Genomic DNA, 22,349 nt, shown 5'->3' with positions numbered 1-22,349 from the left:
ATCCAGAGAACACAAGTTCAAATCCCATGCATGGGAATTTGAGAATTTGGATTCAGAAAAGGCTGGTTTTAGTAAAAGTGACCATGAAGCTGTCGGAAAAACCCAACTGGTTCACCAATGTCCTTCAGGGAAGGAAACCTGCCGTCCTTACCCGGTCTGGACCTATATGCGACTCCAGTCCCACACCAACCTGGTTGACTCTCAACTGTTCTCTGAAGTGGCCGAGCGAGACACTCAGTTGTATCAAACCTCAGGGCGACTAGGGATGGGCAATAAACCGGCCTTGTCGATGACGCCCACCTCCCGAGAAGGAAAACCAATAACGCAGCACTCCTCACAAGGAAGATCCCTCCTCGGGTGTCTGGAGGAAACGGCAGATCAACTCAGTTGCAAAACACACGAAGTGTTAACGAACATCATTACATATATAAAAAGAGTTCCTCCTAGAGGTAAAACCAATCTAGCTGGGTGAATTAATCTGGAACTAGATTGTTGGATAACCATGAAAATTTTGGATTTGTGACTCAACAGCTCCTCGTTGTTCAGGGCCTTACAGTTCAGCAGCAAGTTCAACGTGTCCTTCCAAGTGTGGCAGCTGGAAGCAGCGTTAGCAAGTTTCTGAAGCAGAGGAGGCAATTCTAGCACCAATCTGGCAGATGGAGTATAATGTGGGAAAGTGCGAGGTTATCCACTTTGGCAGGAAAAATAAAAAAGCAAATTACTTCAATGGAGAGATTACAAAATGCTACAGTTCAGAGGGACCTGGGGGTCCTTGTGCATGAAACACAAAGTTAGCATGCAGGTACAGCAAGTAATATAAGGCAAATGGAATGTTGGCCTTTATTTCAAGAGGGTTGGAGTATAAAAGCAGGGAAGTCTTGATACAACTGTACAAGGTATTGGTGAGACCACACCTGGAGTACTGTACAGTTTTGGTCTCCTTATTTAAGGAAAGATATACTTGCATTGGAGGCAGTTCAGAGAAGGTTCACACAGTTGATTCCTGAGATGAGGGGATTGACTTATGAAGAAAGGTTGAGCAGGTTGGGCCTATACTCATTGGAATTTAGAAGAATGAGGGGTGATCTTATTGAAGTATAAAATACTGAGGGGGGTTGGATAGGGTAAATGCTGAGAGAATGTTTCCCCTTGTGGGGAAATCTAGAACTCGGGGGCACAGTTTCAGAATAAAGGGTCGTCATTTTATAACTGAGATGAGGAGGAATTTCTTCTCAGTGTCGTAAATCTGTGGAATTCTCTGCCCTAGAGAGCTGCGGAGGCTGGGTCATTAAATACATTTAAGGTGGAGATAGACAGATTTTTACAAGGTAAGGGAGTGAAGGGTTATGGGGAGTGGACAGGGAAGTGGCTTTGAGCCCAAGATTAGCCATGATCTTATTGAATGGCGGAGCAGGCTCGAGGGGCCAAGTGGCCTATTCCTGCTCCTATTTCTTATCTTTATCCTTTGGTAAAAATCGATCAGTGTGGAGACAATCTGCGCCGAGTCTGTCTGAAGAGCGCTTTTAGTTCAGTGTACTGTATCTATAGTAACGAAGACATCCAAAGCCATGCGGTTCACTTAATCTAGGTGCTTCCAAGGGGGGTTCGGTTTGCCAGGGACTCCTTTCGATGTAGAGTCTCGCTCGACTGGAGCGCAGAGTTGCCCATCCTGACCTTCCCCAATTTTTGCGCTGATTTTAAACAGTGGAAAGTTAGGAGCACCACACCGACCACTGCGCCAGATTCTGTGACCCACACCGCCAGCAATCGAGGCTCCACTTCGAGTGTGCTGCCTCGCAAAATGTACACTTAAAAAAGTGAACAAATAGTCTCAAACAGCACCAAGCAATGCATTGGTGCCTGACTGACATCAAAGCCCAAACTAAACTATTGGTCAGTATTCTCGAGGCTAGGGCGAGCTGATCCGAAAATGTCCAAACGCTTTGCTGCTTCATCGCAACACACGCCCAGTATATCCTCCAGCCTCATGCAAAGCCGCAATGCTCACCCCAAATATCCCACCGGACAGCAGGTGCCAATACTCGACTCCGCTCCTCCAGCTGATGCGGCTTTCTATCCTTCCTTCCTGGAGATTAGATGTAAACATTCCCAGAACTGAAGATCACGCAGAAGGGAGATACAGAAACACCATCGGCTCCGCAAAATTAAAAGCTCTTTATCTGAACGCACACAGCATTCATAACAAGATAGATGAGTTGACGGCACAAGTAGAAATAAATGGGTATGATCTGATTGCCATTACAGAGACGTGGTTGCAAGGTGACCAAGGCTGGGAACTGAATATTCAGGGTTTTTGCCATTTTGTAAGGATAGGCAGAAAAGGAAAAGGAAGTGGTGTAGCTCTGTTAATAAGGGATGAGATCAGTGCAGTAATGAGAAATGATATTAGCCTAGATCATCAAGATGTAGAATCAGTTTGGGTGGAGATCAGAAATAATAAGGGTAATAAGTCACTGGTGGGAGTGGCCTACAGGCCCCCAAACAGTAGCCACAGTGTTAGACAGAGAATAAATCAAGAAATAAGAGGCTTGTAAGAAAGATACGGCTATAATCATGGGAGATTTTAATCTTCATATTGATTGGACAAAGCAAATTGGCAAAGGTAGACTTGAGGAAGAGTTCTTAGAGTGTATATGGGATGGTTTCTTGGAACAATATGTTGTGGAACCAACCAGGGAGAAGACTATTTTAGATCTGGTAATGTGTAATGAGGCTGGATTAAATTAATGATCTTGAAGTGAAGGATCCTCTTGGGAAGAGTGATCATAGCATGGTAGAATTTTAAATTCAATTTGAGGATGAGAAAGCTAGGTCTCAAACTAGTGTCCTGAGCTTAAACAAAGGTAATTACAAAGGTATGAAGGCAGACTTGGCTAAAGTGGACTGGGAAAATATATTACAGGGGTAAGACTGTAGAAAAGCAATGGCAAGCATTTAAGGAGATATTTCATAACTCTCAGCAAAGATATATTCCAGTGAGAAAGAAAGACTCTAAGAGAAGGATGAACCATCCGTGGCTAACTAAGGAAGTAAACGATGGCATCAAATTGAAAACAAAGGCATACAATGTTGCGAAGAATAGTGGAAGGCCAGAGGATTGGGAAATTTTTAAAAACCAGCAAAGGACGACTAAAAAAATTGATAGAGAGAGAAGATAACTTATGAGAGTAAGCTAGCAAGAAATATAAAAACAGACAGTAAGAGCTTCTACAGGTATATAAAAAGGAAGAGAGTAGCTAAAGTAAACATTGGTCTCCTAGAGGATGAGTCTGGGGAATTAATGAGAAACAGGGAAATTGGAGATTTTGAACAAATATTTTGTATCGGTCTTCACGGTAGAAGACAATAAAAGCATCCCAATAATGGATAATCAAGGGGCTATTGGGGTGGGGGGGGGGGGGGAAACTTAAAACAATCACTATCACTAGAGAGAAAGTACTAGGCAAACTAATGGGACTAAAGGTGGACAAGTCCCCTGGACCCGATGGCCTGCACCCTAGGGTCTTAAAAGAGGTGGCTGCAGAGATAGTGAATGAATTGGTTGTAATCTGCCAAAATTCCCTGGATTCTGGAGAGGTCCCAGCGGACTGGAAAACCACAAATGTAACGCCCCTATTTAAGAAACGAGGGAGACAGAAAGCAGGAAACTATAGACCAGTTAATCTAACATCTGTCATTGGGAAAATGCTGAAGTCCATCATTAAGGAAGTGATAGCAGGACATTTAGAAAATCATAATAGTCAAGCAGAGTCAGCATGGTTTTATGAAAGGGAAACCATGTTTGACAAATTTGCTGGAGTTCTTTGAGGATGTATCGAGCAAGGTGGATAAAGGGGAACCAGTAGATGTCATGTATTTGGATTTCCAGAAGGCATTTGATAAGATGCCACATAAAAGGTTACTACACAAGATAAGATCTCATGGTGTTGGGGTAATATATTAGATTGGATAGAGGATTGGCTAACTAACAGAAAACAGTGTCGGGATAAATGGGTCATTTTCCAGTTGGCAAACTGTAACTAGTGGGGTGCCACAGGGATCAGTGCTGGGGCCTCAACTATTTACAATCTATATTAATGACTTGGATGAAGGGACCGAGTGTAATGTAGCCAAATTTGCTGATGATACAAAGAGAGATGGGAAAGCAAATTGTGTGGAGGATGCAAAGAATCTCCAAAGGGATATAGATAGGCTAAGTGAGTGGGCAAACTCCGATGAAGCTTTTCAGGTATCTCCACAGCCAAGCAAGGCAGCAGAGCGTTCTCTGTCCCAGCACAGAAAGTCAAACTCCTTCCATCATTTCTTCGGAGATTTGAATCCTTGAATGTTCAGGCAGATATTAGAGAGCCTATGGCGGAGCCTTTGAGTAATTAATAACTTTCAGTGGGTTATAGGGTCTAAGAACAGGAGGCGGCCATTCGGAAAATTTCAATCGACTCCCAGCATCCACAGCCTTTTGGCAAGGGGGGGGGGGGGGTGGGAAAAAAAAGAGTTGCAGATTTCTACGACCCTGTGCGTGAAGAGGTGCTTCTTGACATCACCCCTGAACGGCCTGGCTCTCAGTTAAAGGTTTGTCCCTTGTTCTGGACTCTTCTCTCCACCCACCCCACTCCCCCAACCAGAGGAAATTGTATCTCTGTATCTACCCAATCGAATCCCTTCATTTTAAACACCCTCAATTAGATCACTGCTTAACCTTCTCCACACAAGTTTTTAAAAAGTACATACTTAATGGATCTATAGAAATAGACAGGGCAATTCAGCTAAAATTGCTTCAGAAAACACCCACAAGTTTGACTCTTGTCTCCAGCTAGTTGATAGTTCTAATTATGCTCATTACTATCCATCCCGCATGTAATAATGGATTTTTAAAAAAAACACTGCTAGGTAGTAAAAGTTAATATATAGAAGTTTGAACAAAATGATTCAGTAACCTGTGTTACTGACCTTTCTCTGTTGGATTCTAAATTTGAAGCTTGATACTTTTATTACTCAAACTAAATAAATTGGAAGAATCTTCTGAAAGAATCATAGAATGGTTGCTGCACAGGAGGCCATTCGGCCCGTCGAGCCCGTGCCAGCTCTCTGCAAGAGCACTTCAGCTAGTCCCACTCCCCCGCCCTTTCCCCGTAGCCCTGCAAATTTTTCTCCTTCAGGTACTTCTCCAATTCCCTTTTGAAAGCCACAATTGAGTCTGCCTCCACCACCCTCTCAGGCAGTGCATTCCAGATCCTAACCACTCGCTGCGTAAAAAAGTTTTTCCTCCTGTCGCCTTTGGTTCTTTTGCCAATCACCTTAAATCTGTGTCCTCTGGTTCTCGACCCTTCCACCAATGGGAACAGTTTCTCTCTATCTACTCTGTCTAGACCCCTCATGATTTTGAACACCTCTATCAAATCTCCTCTCAACCTTCTCTGCTCTAAGGAGAAAAACCCCAGCTTCTCCAGTCTCTCCACGTAACTGAAGTCCCTCATCCCTGGAACCATTCTCTTAAATCTTTTCTGCACCCTCTCCAAAACCTTCACATCCTTAGTGATCCAACTCAGTGTTGGGCTCTAGATTAAAGGGAATGTTGGAAAGAGACTGGAGTTGTTTTTTCCTGCAATCCTATACTCTTGCGCTTTATAATAAATAATCACGTAATACAAATTAATTTAATGCACAATGATGGAATACAATTCAAACACAAAAGTAGTAACAGAAAGGGTAGACAAGGGTAATGTAATAGACGCAGTATATTTGGATTTTCAAAAGGCCTTTGATAAAGATAGACTCAGGACTAAGGTCAGGCCATGTGGAGTCAGGGGACAAGTAGCAGCATGGATCACAAGCTGGCTACAAAACAGAGGAGAGTGTAGGGGTTGAAGGTAGTTACTCAGGCTGGTGGAAGGTGGGAAGTGGTGTTCCACAGGGAATGCTGCTGGGAGTGCTGCCATTCACCATTTACATAAACGATTTGGACTCAAACTGGAAGTACAATTTCAAAATTTGCAAACAACACCAAATTGCTGGGTATAGGTGAATACATAAGTGGACTGCAACAAAATGCAGGAAGAATATACAATGGGCGTGTAATTGGCAAATGAAGGTCAATATAGGCAAGTGTGAGGTGGTACATTTTGGTAGGAAGAATAAGGAGGCCACGTACGCCACGGCAAATATGTGTCTAAATGGGGTGGAGGAGCCGAGGGATCTGGGGGTACAGATGCACAAACCACTAAAAGAATCGATGCAGGTTAATAAGGCCATAAAAAAGCAAACAAAGCACTGAGGTTCATTTCTAGAGGGATAGAATTGAAGAGCAGAGCATTTATGTTAAACTTCTATCGAACCTTGGTTAGGCCACACTTGGAGCGCTGTGAACAGTTCTGGTCTCTATTATAAAAAGGTATGGAGGCACTGAAGGTGGTGCAAAAAAGATTTACTAGAATGATACCAGACTTTGAGAGGTTAATGCGATCAGGGAAGGTTGAACAGGCTGGGGCTCTTTTCTCTAGAAAAAGGGAAGATTGAGGGGTGATCTGACAGGGGTTTAAGATTATAAAACAGTTCGATAGGATAGACATAGCGAAGTTGTTTCTACTTGCGGGAGAGACCAGAACTAGGGGCCATAAATATCAGATAGTCACTAATAAATCCAATAGCGAATTCGGGAGAAACTTCTTTACCCAGAGAGTGGTGAGAATGTGGAACTCGCTACCACAGGGAGTGGTTGAGGCGAATAGTATCGATGCATTTAAGGGGAAGCCAGATATACACATGAGAGAAAGGAATAGAGTAGAAGGATATGTTGATGGGGTTAGATGACAAATTGTGGGAGGAGGCTCGTGTGGAGCATAAATACCAGCACAGACCGGCTGGGCTGAATGTCCTGTAAATTCTATGTAACATGATACAACAGCAACTTGCATTTATACAGCGCCTTTAACATAATAAAACGTCCCAAGATGCTTCACAGGAGAGTTACCAAACAAAATTCGACACTGAGCCACATAAGGAGATATTAGGGCAGGTGAGCAAAAGCTTGGTCAAAGACATAGGTTTTAAAGGAGTCTTAAAAAGGAGGTGGAGAGGTTTAGGGAGAGAATTCCAGAGCTCAGGGCCCAGGCAGCTGAAGGCACGGCCACCAATGGTGGAGCGATTAAAACCAAGAATTCAATTTAAGATGAATTCCTCAGGACAGACCTGTGGCAACCTTTGTTTCATCGTCCTAGTCAAGATAAACAAATTAAAAATGAAGTTTATCATGATACTTTTTCTTCAAGTACTTTGGAATCTTAACTGTCCACAAAAGATCAACTCAACTCTTCCTTCTTCACAATGGAATGTGTTGATTTCAAAGGCACTGCATTTGACAAAAAATCACAATTCCTCTCATTACTGGCCACACAGCTGATCACGGAGGCATTTCCCATGGGTCCGTGGTCTGGCTTGCAGTCCTGAAAGTTACATAGGAAGAGGAGTAGGCCATTCAGCCCCTCTAGCCTGTGCCGCAAACTTGCTGCTATAAACCGACCTGCGCCTTCACGTCCGTGCACGGGTCAACTCGAGGTCAGGGAATTGCTCAATAATTTCAGAAAGAAAAAACGCAGAAAATGCTGGATATGCGCAGTAGGTCAACACAGCATTGGTAGAATGAGCAGTGACCAGTCAGTGTGTTGGTTATAGCCTAGTTCTGATGAAGGACAGTACCAGACACTAACTGGTCACCGCTCTCCACTGAACTGCTGAACGCTCCCAGCATTTTCTGTTTTATTTGTTTCAGATTTCCAACATCCGCAAAATCAGCTAACAAAAAAAGATTGTTTTGGATCAGTAATGTAGAGTTTTGGTCTCCTTACCCAAGGAAGGATCATCTTCTTCAGCAGTCCCTCAGAACAGAGGATGACTTGCATCCACATTAAAAATGAGTTCGCAGGTGACTGAGGAGTCCAATGCGGGACCTACAGTCTCTGTCACAGGTGGGGCAGCTGGTGGTTGAAGGGGCAGGTGGGTGGGGTGCTTGGGTTGACGTGCGCTCCTTCTGCTGTTTTGCACTTGGCTTCCGCTTGCTCCCGGCGAAGAGACTCGAGGTGTTCGGCGCCTTCCCGAATGCTTCTCCTCCACTTTGTGCAGTCTTGGGCCAGGGATTCCCAGGTGTCGGTGGGGATGTTACACTTTTTCAAGAAGGCTTTGAGGGTGTCCTTGAAGCGTTTCCTCTGCCCACCTGGGGCTCTCTTGCCGTGCCGGAGCTCCGAGTAGAGAGCTTGTTTTAGGAGTCTCGTATCGGGCATGCGAACAATGTGACCCGTCCATCGGAGCTGATCGAGCGTTCAATGCTGGGAATGTTGGCCTGAGCAAGAACACTGACGTTGGTGCGCCTATCCTGCCAATGGATTTGCAGGATCTTGTGGAGGCAGCGTTGGTGGTACCTCTCCAGTGCTTTGAGGTGCCTGCTGTACATGGTCCATGTCTGAGGCATACAGCAGGGCGGGTATCACTGCTGCTCTGTAGACCATGAGCTTAGTGCCGGGTTTGAGGTCCTGGTCTTCAAACACTCTCTTGCTCAGGCGACTGAAGGCTGCACTGGCACCCTGAAGGCAGTGTTGGACTTTGTCATCGACATCTGCCCTTGTTGACAGTAGGCCCCCGAGGTATGGAAAGTGGTCCATGTTGTCCAAGGCCTTGTGGTGGATTTTGATAATCGGGGAGCAGTACTGTGTGGTGGGGGTAGGTTGGTAGAGGGCCTTTGTCTTACGGATGTTTAGTGTAAGGCCTATGCTCTCATACGCTTCGGTGAAGGTGTTGACGATGGTTTGGAGTTCGAGCTCCGAGTGAGCGCAGACGCAAGCGTTGTCTGCATACTGTAATTCAACAACAGAGGATGGGATGACCTTGGATCTGGACTGGAGGCGACGGAGGTTGAACAGTTTCCCGTTTGCTCTGTAAATTAGCTCCACTCCAGTGGGGAGCTTACTAAGGAAGGATATACTTGCCATAGAGGGAGTGCAACGAAGGTTCACCAGACTAGTTCCTGGGATGGGGGGCTTGTCCCATGAGGAGAGATTGAGTAGACTAGGCCTATATTCTCTAGAGTTTGAAGAATGAGAGGCGATCTTATTAAAACAAACAAAATTCTTACAGGGCTTGACAGGGTAGATGCAGGGAGGATGTTTTCCCTGGCTTGGGGAGTCTAGAACCAGGGGTCACAGTCTCAGAATAAGGGGTCGGCCATTTAGGACTGAGATGAGGAGGAATTTCTTCACTCAGAGGGTGGTGAATCTTTGGACTTCTCTACCCCAGAGGGCTGTGGAGGCTCAATCGTTGAGTATATTCAAGACAGAGATTGATAGATTTTTGGATATTAAGGGAATGACGGGATATGGGGATAGTGCAGGAAAGTGGAGATGGGGTAGAAGATCAGCCATGATCTTAGTGAATGGCGGAGCAGGCTCGAGGGGCCGAATGGCCAACTCCTGCTCCTAGTTCTTATGTTCTAATGTGCACAAACTGCAATACCAAGCCCCCTTCAATTAAAACGCACGCTTGTGTATGTACACAGAAGAAAAAATGCCTGCGCCTGATCACTGATGTTAATGTTTTACAGTTAATCTTACGCAGATAAAAAATCTTGATAATGCAAAGTGGATGAAGCATGCATCGTCTGAAAGTCTGCAGCTTGTACAGCTCCTGTAACAGATGTTTAGACCCATTAGCGGTGGCCATATAAACCCTACCCACCCCAGCCACAGTCTGTTCGCCCTCCTACCATCTGGGAGACGCTACAGATACATTCGCACCCGTACGACCAGATTTAGGAACAGCTTCTTTCCTAGGGCTGTCATCCTACTGAACTCCACAAATAAACTCTAAAGCCTGCACATCTGCCGATGCACTTTATTATGGTCATATTTATGTTAATATATATGTACAAATGTATGTTGAAAGGTTTAGTGTCCTAATCCAAATTGTACACTCTCGGGAGCCGCAAGCCTACATTTCGTTGTACTGCACTTGTGCACTGACAATAAAAGTTGATTTGATTTGATTTGACAATGCCAGCTTTAGTATTCAGAGGAGGCAGAGTGGAACTTTTGCCAAAAAGTGTTAACACATGGTTGGCCGTGAGGTGGCATGAGGGAATAGCTGTAATGTAAACTGTCCTCATTTCTAGTCTGTTAATTATATACAATTGTTTTATACAGCAGCTGTACGATACAAATCAGTCGTGTTTCACAATGTGTGTGCGTACTTTAAAAAAACAAGAGTGGCTGATCTCTGGTACAGGCACATTAATGCACCTTCAAATATCTACACAGAACAATATAGTTGGCAGCACCCTCGCCTCGGAGTCAGAAGGGTGTGGATTCAAGTCCCACTCCAGAGCACAAAAATATAGGTTGACACTCCTAGTGCAGTACTGAGGGAGTGCTGCACTGTCAGAGGTGCCATCTTTCAGTTGAGACGTTAAACCGAGGCCCCGTCTGCTCTCAGGTGGACGTAAAAGATCCCATGGCACTATTTCGAAGAAGAACAGGAGAGTTCTCCCCACTGTCCTGGCCAATATTTATTAAAAAAAAGGATCTGGTCATTACCACATTGGTGTTTGTGGGAGCTTGCTGTGCACAAATTGCTGCCATGTTTCCTACATTACAACAGTGACTACACTTCAAAAAGTAATTCATTGGCTGTAAAGCACTTTAGGACGTCCGGTGGTCATGAAAGGCGCTGTAGAAATGCAAGTCAGTCTTTTTTTTTTCCCCACACGGACGAGACATTTTGGATAAAACCATTAAGCTGGCCACGGTGGTGTTGTTACCATGTGACAACTTGATCCAACAGCAGACTACATTGCTCGATATGCAAGTGAGTCATTGCAGCATTCAACGGCCAGTGTCGAGTCTGTTACTCTATTGATTCCCTCAAGGGATGAGTTTAATATCCAGTTGGAGATTAGATAATGGTTTTACATTTGCAGTTTTCCAATCTAAAAAAGGGACAATTCCTGAAAAGAGGGGTGTTTGGAAGATTATGGCTAAAGCACTTGCAATTTCCTCACCGACTTCCTTTATAACCCTGGGGTGGAAACCATCGGGTCCCGGGGATTTGTCAGTCTTTAGTGCCAATATTTTGTCTAATACCGTTTTCTTGCTAACATTAACTTTAGCGAGTTCCAGTCCTTGATCCATTATTTGGTTCCCTGGAATGTCAGGTACATTATCCTCTTCCTATATTTTGTGAAGGCCGACACAAAGTATTTATTCAACAAGTCTCCTTATTTTCATTTGCAATATTACCCGCATCAGTTTTTAAAGGGCTTTCATTACCCTCGACTCCCCTTTTTTCTGCTAATATAAAATTGTAAAAACTGAGAGATAATCTTGATATCCCTCGCAAGTTTCTTTTCGTATGCAAAAATCTCAAGTTTATGGAAGGGGGAAAGACGGGAGGCCGGCCAGGAGAGCGTTGGAATAGTCGAGTCTGGAGATAACCAAGGCACGGGTAAGTGTTTCAGCAGCAGTTGGGCCAAGGCAGGGCAATGTTAGTAATTCACGCTCCTTGCAACATTTCTAATTCCTGAACATTGTCTCCAATTCTGGCCTCTCGAGATCCCCGAATTTTAATTGCTCCACCATTGGCGGCCGTGCCTTCTGCTGCCTGGGCCCTAAGCTCTGGAATTCCCTCCCTAAACCTCTCCGCCTCTCCACCTCCTTGAAGATGCTCCTTAAAACCAATCTCATTGACCAAGCCTGTCGTAATATCTCCTTGTGTGGCTCGGTGTCAAGTTTTGTTTTATAACGCTCCTGTGAAGTTCCTTAGGATGTTTTATTATGTTAAAGGCACTATATCAATACATGTTGTTGTAATTAAAAGCGGTAAGCCCATTAATGGGGACCCATCAACAGTATTTGCCTTTATACCGTGAAATCTAGTAAAATGTGTGCTGAAATGTCACAACACTGAACGGGTGCAGGATGTTGTGTATGTACCTTTAAGAGAATAACTGGTCTCAGACTGCAGTACCGGCAGTGACCACCCCTGTATAAAAGGCACTAGTGAGCCTCTGTTTTAGTTCCACTATTGGCTTCCACCAGTAAAGACGTGTTTTGTTTAACTGCTGTCCGTGTCTCAATCATTCACGGACATAATACTGGTGACGAGCAGATACGAACCTACCTACAGTCTGCACCACCTCCTGGGATCCATTTGTACAGCGAAGTGAGCAGAGGTCGAGGCCAGAAAGAAAAGAAAGTAAGAGGCAGTAGAAACGGGCGTCGACCGTGGGCTTCCGCCCTGTGTTGCAGAGTTGAAGATTGCTGGAGAAGCTGTCGGAAGCCGGGCCTGGTTCCTGTCGACGGTGCTTCAGCTAATCGGGCTGGTGGCAGGTAGTGCACTGATCCTTCCTGGGCTGCGGCGGTTGCGAACTCGAGCGGGTGGTTTGCAACGGGGCCGAGCAGCGTTGTCGGGAAGAGAGAGAGAGGGTGGAACACACAGGGCGCGGCCGGTGCTACGAAGCCAGGCTGCGTATAGACCCGCGAAGAGGGAGGCAAGAGTCCCACAGGGTTGTTCCACGACGGGAAAATAATAAAAAAAATATATTAAACGCGCAAGAAACCGTGGAAAGCAGCGCTAACAACAGTGGGGAAGGCGCCATCGTAAATCAGCGGGGAAGAAGGAAAAGCGCGGGAGGCGCCATTTTAGATTTGCAAGATGCCAAAGACTGGCTGTATCACTGCTTTTGATAATACAATAGAGGACTGGACCACGTATGTGGAAAGAGTAGAGGTATATTTCGAGGCAAACGAAATAGCGGAGGAGAAAAAGGCATCGATATTGTTAAACTTAATGGGCGCTAGAACGTATGGCCTATTGCGGGACCTGATTACTCCAGCCAAACCGAAGGCGAAGAGTTTTAACGAAATTGTTGCTGTCCTACAGGAACACCTAAACCCTGCACCGCTGTTGATAGCAGAAAGATTTAAATTCCACAGGAGAACTCAGCACAAAGATGAGAGCAATGCTGAGTATCTTACGGAACTACGCAAGCTATCAAAGCACTGCCAGTTCGGAGCAGGACTGGCAGATACCCTATGGGATAAATTTGTCTGTGGATTCCTGAGTGAAGGAACACAGAAGAAGTTACGCTAGATAAGGCTTTCAGCGTGGCAGTATCGTATGAAGCAGCAGCCAGGGGAGCTGCAGAAATTCAACAAAAACCACAGGAATACGGCACCCACGAAATGACACGGGGATTTGCAAAATGTTATCGCTGTGGCAGAACTAACCATGACCAGAAGGACTGCTGGTCCAAAGACAAAATATGCAGCCAATGCGGGAAGATGGGATACATTGCACGAGTTTGCACGTCTGGGAAGACCAGCGACAACAAAAAGGCTACTAAGGAACTGTACAAGAAAGTACAAAAGATGACGGACAGTAGTTCCGAAGACCAGATGAGCGATAGTGAATCTGGGAACAGGAGACTAAGCTGTCTCAAACTTCACAATGTAATCGCAAAAGAGGATCACCAAACCATTTGGGTCACCCTCACGATAGCAGGGTCCCAAGTTAAAATGGATTTGGATACAGGATCAGCGCTAACCATCATGAATCGACGAGACTACGAGCGGCTATTCTCACACATACACTTGAGAGAGACATCCATCGTCTTGACGACGTATACGGGGCAAAAAGTATACCCCAGAGGAAAAATAAGGGTGCCTGTCGAATACAACGGCAAGAAAATACGGAAATTGTATCTCTACATACTGCCAAATGGTGGACCACCGTTATTGGGACGGGAATGGATCAGGAAGATAAACTTAGATTGGCACTCCATTCATGCAATGACGGTGGACGGTAAAAAAGATGAAGACGTCACTCCTGGACGATTGTCAACAATCTTAACTAACGCCAAAGAGGTATTTCAACAAGAACTGGGCACGCTTAAAGGCGTAACCGCCTCGATAAAAATAGAAGAGAATGCAGTTCCCAAGTTTTTCAAAGCAAGACCGGTACCATATGCAATTCGCCCAGCCGTCGAGGCAGAGCTGGAGAATCTGGAGAAGGCGGGCGTGTTGTCTAAGGTCGACTGGAGCGAGTGGGCGACACCCATCGTTCCGGTCATGAAGAAAACGTTAAGCAATAAGTCCGGAGAGCCAAGGAAGATTCGCATCTGTGGGGATTTCAAGGTGACGGTGAACCCAGTCCTTCACACAGTACAATATCCTCTTCCAAGGATAGAAGATATCTTCCCCTCACTGTCTGGAGGGAAGCGTTTTACAAAAATTGACCGAGCACAAGCATATTTGCAGATGGAGGTTGAAGAATCCTCTAGGAAGTATCTCACGATAAACACTCACAAAGGTCTTTACCAGTATCATCGATTGGTATTCGGAGTAGCATCGGCTCCGGCGATATGGCAAAGAGCGATGGAACAAGTCCTGCAAGGGATTCCGGGGACTCAGTGTTACTTGGACGACATCCTTGTGACGGGTGAAGATGACAGTGAACACCTTAACAACCTAGAACAGGTGCTCACTAGACTACGGGAACATGGGCTGCGAGTCAACCGCCCCAAGTGCGAATTTTTTAAGAAACAGATATCGTATTGTGGCCACGTGATTGATGAAGAGGGGTTACATAAGTCCCCTGACAAAATTGAAGTGGTTGTTAAGGCCCCAGCGCCTGCAAATGTGTCGCAACTGAGGTCATTCCTTGGATTGGTGAATTACTATCATAAGTTTTTGCCGAATTTGTCGACAATTCTGCACCCACTGAACGCCCTGCTACGAACGGGGGTAGCATGAAAATGGAGCGATGATTGTAAGCGTGCTTTTCAGAAGAGTAAGGACTTAATCACTTCAAGGGAAGTATTGGCTCACTACAACCCAGCACTGCCGATCAGACTGGCGTGTGATGCGTCTCCCTACGGCATTGGGGCGGTACTGTCACATAAATTCCTTGATGGTTCTGAGAGGCCGATAGCTTTTGCGTCACGCTCGTTAACTTCTGCCGAGCGTAACTACGCCCAGATTGACAGAGAGGCCCTCAGCCTAGTGTGGGGGGTGAAGAAGTTCAATCACTACCTGCACGGTCAAAAATTTACTCTACTAACCGATCATCAACCTCTTGTCTCCATTTTCAACCCTCAGAAGGGCGTAGCGATAATGACAGCACAACGGCTGCAGAGATGGTCCCTTTTCCTAGGGGCACACCAATATGACATCGAGTACAAAGGAACTAAACAGCATGGAAATGCTGATGGATTGTCACGCCTACCGTTGCCGACGGTGGAAGACGACGACCTTGCAGTGGATCCAATGGAGTTATTCCACTCGACCATAGTCGAATGTCTCCCGGTGACGAATGCAAACATAGAAAAGGAAACACGGAATGACCCGACACTATCACGGGTCTATGATTTAACGGTGAAGGGATGGCCAGCACATGGCGAACCACTGCTGCCAGCATTCTCGCTGAGAAGAGAACAGCTGTCAGTGTGCAGAGGAACCTTGATGTGTGGATCCAGAGTAGTAATTCCACCTAAGTTGATGGATAGAGTGCTCAATGAGCTTCATGAGGGTCATCTGGGTGGGGTAAAAATGAAGAACTTAGCCAGAGCGTTTGTGTGGTGGCCAGGAATCGATAGAGAAATCGAAGAGATGACCAAGAGCTGTGCAGGATGCCAGAAGGTCCAAAACGCCCCACCACAAGCTCCTCTGCATCCATGGGAGTGGCCCTCATCTCCATGGCAAAGGGTGCACATTGATTTTGCTGGTCCCTTCATGGACTCGATGTTTTTAATTGCGGTGGATGCACAAAGTGGCCAGAGGTAATAAAAATGTCCTCAACCGCCACGGAAAAAACTATCCGTTTTACGAACCATATTCGCCAGAAATGGGCTGCCTGAACAGATTTGCTCTGACAATGGACCACAGTTTGTGTCTGAAGAGTTCAGGAGGTTCTTAAAGAACAATGGTGTTAAGCATTACACATCTGCCCCATATCATCCAGCCACTAATGGATTGGCCGAGAGGTTTGTCCAAACATTCAAGAAGGCTATCAAGGCAATGTGTAATGAAGATATACCCCTACAACACAAGGTGGACAACTTCTTGTTTGCCTACCGGAATGCGACACATGCGGTTACCAACCAAACTCCAGCCATGATGTTCTTCAATCGAAGACTACGATGCCGCTTGGATTTGGTTAAGCCAAACGTCCGAAGAGATGTGGAGAACAGGCAGTTTCAGAATATGAATGAAAGGCCGACCAGGAGTTTTAAGATAGGTCAACCAGTTTTGGCCCGGGACTACCGCACTGAGAAATGGCAGCCAGGAACGATTTGTACACGACAAGGACCTCTCATGTATACCGTGGACATTGGGGAGAGCATTGTAAGACGCCATGCTGACCAGATTCTAGAGTCACTGGAAAACGTCAACTCCACGATCTGATACACCTGGTAATGAAATCGACGTTCCAATTGCAACTACCGCAGAACCGGTAATATTGGAAGCAGATGAACCAAACAACGACATTGATCCCAACTCAACATTGCCAGAAGAACCTGATACCCCAAAGAGGCGTTATCCAGACAGAATCAGGAAGCCTCCTCAAAGACTGAACTTATAATTGCTTAAACTTAACCAATGTATCTTGCAACAGTAATTGTGATTGTAATTAGTTATCATTTAGTTGTTAAATGAATGTTATGTACTGTTTATCTAAAAGGGGAGGAATTGTTGTGTATGTACCTTTAAGAGAATAACTGGTCTCAGACTGCAGTACCAGCAGTGACCACCCCTGTATAAAAGGCACTAGTGAGCCTCTGTTGTTTTAGTTTCACTATTGACTTCCACCAGTAAAGACGTGTTTTGTTTAACTCTGCTGTCCGTGTCTCAATCATTCACGGACATAATACAGGACATTCTGCCTTCTGTTGCCTGGGCCCCAAGCTCTGGAATTCCCTGCCTAAACCTCTCCACCTCACTTTCCTCCTTTAAGGCGCTCCTTAAAACCTACCTCTTTAACCAAGCTTTTGGTCACCTGGAGACTGGAAAAATAGCCCAAGGCACAAACATAACAAAGAAAATTCATCATTAGCATGCCTGAGACACTGAACCATTTTACAATGGCTGATTAAGTCAAATTCTGCTTACATTACTTGGGGAAACCGCAAAGTGTGATTTCAATAGTTTCCTAACTCACACCGAGTCCCGTTCACCCATCACCCCTGTGCTCGTGGACCGACATTGGATCCTGGTTCACCAAAGCTTCAATTTATAATCCTCATCTTAAAATCCCTCCATGGCCTCGCCCCCTCCCTATCTCTGACCTACAACCCTCCCAGATCTCTGTGCTCCTCCAATTCTGGCCTCTTGTACATCCCCGATTTCCTTTGCTTCACCATCGGTGGCCGTGCCTTCAGCTGCCTGGGCCCCGAGCTCTGGAATTCCTCCCTAAACCTCTCACTCCTCCTTTAAGACGTTCCTTAGAACCTAACTCTTTGACCAAGTCGCTCAGTGTCAAATTTTGCCTGATAAAAATCGTTCTTGCGAAGCGCCTTGGGACGGTTTCCTACTTTAAAAGACGCTATATAAATGCAGTTTGTTGTTGTACTAAGAGATGACTTGCTATAAATTGCTAACGTCAAATAACACAAAAGTAGGTCGAGAGAACTAAAGGCCAGATTTCCAATTGGAAACCTCTGAAGAAACACAATAATCTATTCTTAGAAGCTTTTTTGCATTGATGGGAGATTGAGTCACAATCCAAGTCAAGCATCTTGCCTCAGTTCGAACACTGCCACATTACAACAGGATCCACAAGCTGCTCTTGTGGCTCAGAGCGAATGGTAAAAGATGCCATCATTGTAGAGTTAAATGATGCTCCCGCTCAGGTCACAATTTAAGAGAAAACCCATTTTTCTTTTGATACCAAGAACTACTCCTGCAATACTCTTCTTCATTCTCGTTGCTTTATTCCTTTATGCTGTTTTTGCACCTTATTCTCTTGGGGGGGGGGGGGGGGGGGGGGGAGAAATTCAGTATCGCCCCGTTGCGGCGCAATTATCGGCCGGGCGCAAAGTTTAGTGCCTGGCGCTAATTATCGCGTCCGACTGCAAACTTGGCTTCTATCGCCCCTGGAAGTGATTGGAGCGCTAAATCAGGCACTACACACCACTCTTAAGGCGCCAACGCCGAGGAGCGAGGCGCTACCTCAGAGCGCTGGCGAAGCTCATGTGATGTCAGTCAGCAATGGAACACAGACACACAGGCGCCGGCCAGTTCTTAAAGGGGAGGGTCGATCTTGCTCTCCATCCACACCCTGCTCATTGCAGCCTTGAATCTCGGCCTGGAGAGACCTGTACATCAAATCTGCTGGAAAGAACAACAGAGAGGCCCAGGGAAAGAGCTGAGTGTGCAACCCCCACAGTCTCTTCTAAATTGATACAAGGAAGATCAAATCAAAATGAACCTGCAAAGTGCTGCTCAGTACCCAAAACTCCTTCACACAGCGTTGAATCTCTCCAAAGTATCTCCCCCTCTCTCTCAATGCGTGGTGCAAAAATGTCACCAACAAAAAACGGCAGGAAGTGGCCGCCTTTAAATAGCGCTCCCCCAGCCCCTTCCCGACTGCAAAACACTCCCCTCAACCGGTCGTTGCTGGCGGCAGGTGGGGCCACTCAATATCCGGTCCGGGGCGCTGCACACTCAACTGATGTCACGATCTGCAGGTGCAGGAGATCGTGGTGGTAGTGTTTAGCGCCGCCGCAAAATGTCTTGGGGCGCTAACGGGAGCCGCAAAGTAACTGAATTTTTCCCCCTTGGCCTTTTCTTTTTGAAGAACTCCCCCTCCAAGGCCAGTCTACCCTTCCTGAGGTGCGGGGCCCAGATGGGGTCTAACCAGAGAGTTTTATACAACTGAAGCATAATTTCCACCACTTTGTATTCCGGCCCTTTTGAGATGAAGGCCAACGTTCCATTAGTCTTTTAAGTTATTTTTTGTACCTGTCTACTGCCAAAAAGAAAAAAATATGGACAGATAAATAATTCAACAGAAAATAAGATACTGGCATTGAAAGCACGGAAATCAAAACAGTCCAAATGGTCCTATAATGGATAGAAACGATAGCTAAAGTGTTTGGACCAAATTCCTAATACTTACATACTACTTTTTTCAAATATATATTTTGTGTTAGTAATGAGTTACAGAATAATACAGCACAGGAGGAGGCCACTCGGCCCATCGTGCCTGTACCGGCTCTTTGAAAGAGCTCTCCAATTAGTCCCACTCCCCCCTGCTCTTTCCCCACAGCCCTGCAAATTTTTCCCCTTCTAGTATTTATCCAATTCCCTTTTGAAAGTTACTATTGAATCTGCTTCCACCGCCCTTTCAGGCAGCGCATTCCAGATCACGACAAATCGCTGCGTTAAAAATTACTCCTCATCTCCCCTAGAATTACCACCAATTATCTTAAATCTGTGTCCTCTGGTTGTAGATCCTCCTGCCAGTAGAAACACTTTCTCCCCATCTATTCTATCAAAACCCGTCATAATTTTGAACACCTCTATTAAATCTCCCCTGAACCTTCTCTGCTCAAGGGAGAACAACCCCAGCTTCTCCACATAACTGAAGTCCCTCATCCCTGGAACCATTCTAGTAAATCTCCTCTGCACCCTCTCCAAAGCCTTGACATCCTTTTTAAAAAGTTAGCCTCTAATATTTTCATTTAACCATCTTTCTATTTCCGATTATGTAGCTTAATTTTTCCCACTCTACACGATTTTGCGGGGGGGGGGGGGGGGGGGGGGAAGGTTGGGGGAGAAAGACATCACCTGACCAAGGGGAGTGTGCATGGTGCAAAGCTCTTAAAGGGACAGTGGCCTGGGTAGCAATATTTTTCTCATCTGAAGGAAGACACCAATTCCTGTTTGTAGGTTCATGCTGGCTGCTTTCAAAGAATGGAGGGCAGACCCGACAATCAATAGTCTCACTATGACACTCTCAAGAGACCACGTTACAACCTCAGTCAAGACAACAAGAAACGAAAGTGGAGACTGTTGGAGGCATTTGGTGGTGGGGGTGGGGGGGGGGGGGGTGGGGGGGAAGAGAGGAGGGAGCAGGAGAAATAATGATGAGCAATAATAATCCTATAACCACAGGCATGAATATTGGCTCTGCATTTTGAAACAGTTGATCACACCCGATTGAATTTGGGCGATCGCGGATAGACCCCAAAGGAATCTTTCCAATCATCGAGAAGCAAAGCATCTTAACTATAAACCATAAAATGCTGGAAAATACTTGGGTCAAGCAGAACTTTGATTGGCACCCCATCCACCACCTTAAACATTCACTCCCTCCACCACCGGCGTACTGTGACTGCAGTGTGTACCATCTACAAGATGCACTGCAGCAACTCGCCAAGGCTTCTTCGGCAGCACCTCCCAAACCCGCGACCTCTCCCACCTAGAAGGCCAAGGGCAGCAGGCGCATGGGAACACCACCACCTCCAAGTTCCCCTCCAGGTCACACACCATCCTGATTTAGAAATATATCGGTCGTTCCTTCATCGTCGCTGGGTCAAAATCCTGGAACTCCCTTCCTAACAGCACTGTTAGAGTATCTTCACCACATGGACTGCAGCGGTTCAAGAAAGCGGCTCACCACCACCTTCTCAAGAGCAATTAGGGATGGGCAATAAATGCTGGTCTTACCAGAGACGCCCACACCCTGTGAATTAATTGTTTTAAATCTGTGCAGAGAATGGAGAAATTAACGTGGACCTTTTGTCAAAAGCTTAGCGGCCACACCTGAAACGTTAACTTACCCGTTCTCGCCACAAAAGAAGCAGGGATGGGATTATATATATATTTATTTCACAGCGAGTTGTGATCTGGAATGCACTGCCTGAAAGGTCAGTGGAAGCAGACTCAAAAGGGAATTGGATAAATACTTGAAAAGGAGAACATTTGCAGGACTCTGGGGAAAGAGCGGCAGAGTGGGACTAATTGGAGAGCTTGCTCAAAGAGCCAGTACAGGCATGATGGGCCGAATGGCCTCCTTCAGTGCATTAATGTTTCCTACATTACAGCAGTGACTACACTTTGAAAAGTACTTCACGGGCTGCAAAGTGCTTTGGGATGGCCGGTGGTTGTGGAAGGCGCTATAGAAATGCACGTCTTTCTTTTTTGTGTTATACCATTGGATGGGTTGCTGAGTGTTTCCTGCATTTTTTTGGTTTCGTTTCAGATTTCCAGCGTCTGCAATTGCTTTGCTTTTTTTGGATGTAAAACAATGGGCCAGAAATTCGGGTCCCCACGGGCGAGTACGCGCTGGGTACTCGCGCGTAGGGCCAACGAAAGTGCTGGTTTCGTGCAGGCACTGTGCATGCACGGGAAACTGGAACTTCTGTTCCCTTGAAGTAAGGGGTTCACAGGTCGAACGCATGCGCCGGAGAGGCAGCACGTACGCATCGAACTTCCGTTTTTTTTTCCAGGTTTTCCCAGGGGGGGTAGTAAGTCTCCAGCAGCTATGCTTTTAAAAAGCAGTCGCAAGGCCTGCTTTTAACAAGGTAAGTGGTGTATTAAGTAAAATTAAAACATTTTTTCCACAGGTTTATTATTTCTAAACACTTTAAAGAAAGGTAAGTTTATTTTTAGCCCCGTTAAAACTGTAATTAAATTAAACAATAATTTAAATTTGTTTAAAATAGTTATTTTATGTAATTTACAGTTATTTTAAAAATGTGATATAAAAAAAAAAATTATTTGAAGTTTTAGTTAGGTTTTGCGGCCGATTTTTTGCGGTCGTCCTGTCAAATCTATGAATAGAGATTCCCTGCTACGATTGGCTCGCCATGGCCCACGTGATCCCAGGGGATGCTTCGAACTAACTGCGCCCCTGGGATATGCAAGCACTGCGTGCCGGCAGCTGGAGGAGGCCCAGGATCTGAATCCCACGCGGGCCCACAGCTCAACGGCCGGCGCGCTAGGTAAGTGCAGGTCGGGGGCTTGCACCCGCGGGAAGCCTCTGACCCGAATTTCTGGGCCATTCTGTTCTTCAGCAGAGGAAAGTTAGAATCACAGAGAGGTGCCGCACAGTCCCGTATTGTGAAGCCTAGAATTTCATATTATGGCAGCATAATGATTGGCTCGATAAAGTAACCAACCAATGCAACGCAGTTTTTTTCATTTGTCATCTATCCTTACAACAAACTGAAAAGGGCAATCAAATTATAGAAAGAGTTCAGAATTCAGGAGACATTAGGAGCAACCACCACAGCCCACTAACCACAAGAGCAGCTGGTGTTTAGCACAGATCCTGGGGACGAACAGATG

General features: G+C 45.7%; 1 protein-coding gene across 2 annotated transcripts in view; it reads right to left on the bottom strand.

The window, feature by feature from the left end:
* The window catches only part of LOC147106460 (anoctamin-4-like), a 230,883-nt gene that overhangs the window by 128,778 nt on the left and 79,756 nt on the right, over positions 1 to 22,349 (bottom strand). The gene's annotated exons all lie outside the window — the stretch shown is intronic.

The sequence above is a fragment of the Somniosus microcephalus genome, chromosome 16 (assembly GCF_052327205.1).
Source record: "Somniosus microcephalus isolate GS21.2 chromosome 16, FLI_Smic_1.0, whole genome shotgun sequence".
Taxonomy (NCBI): Eukaryota; Metazoa; Chordata; class Chondrichthyes; order Squaliformes; family Somniosidae; genus Somniosus; species Somniosus microcephalus.
Note: the sequence above shows the minus strand (reverse complement) of the source record. Positions and strands in the feature narration are given on the sequence as shown.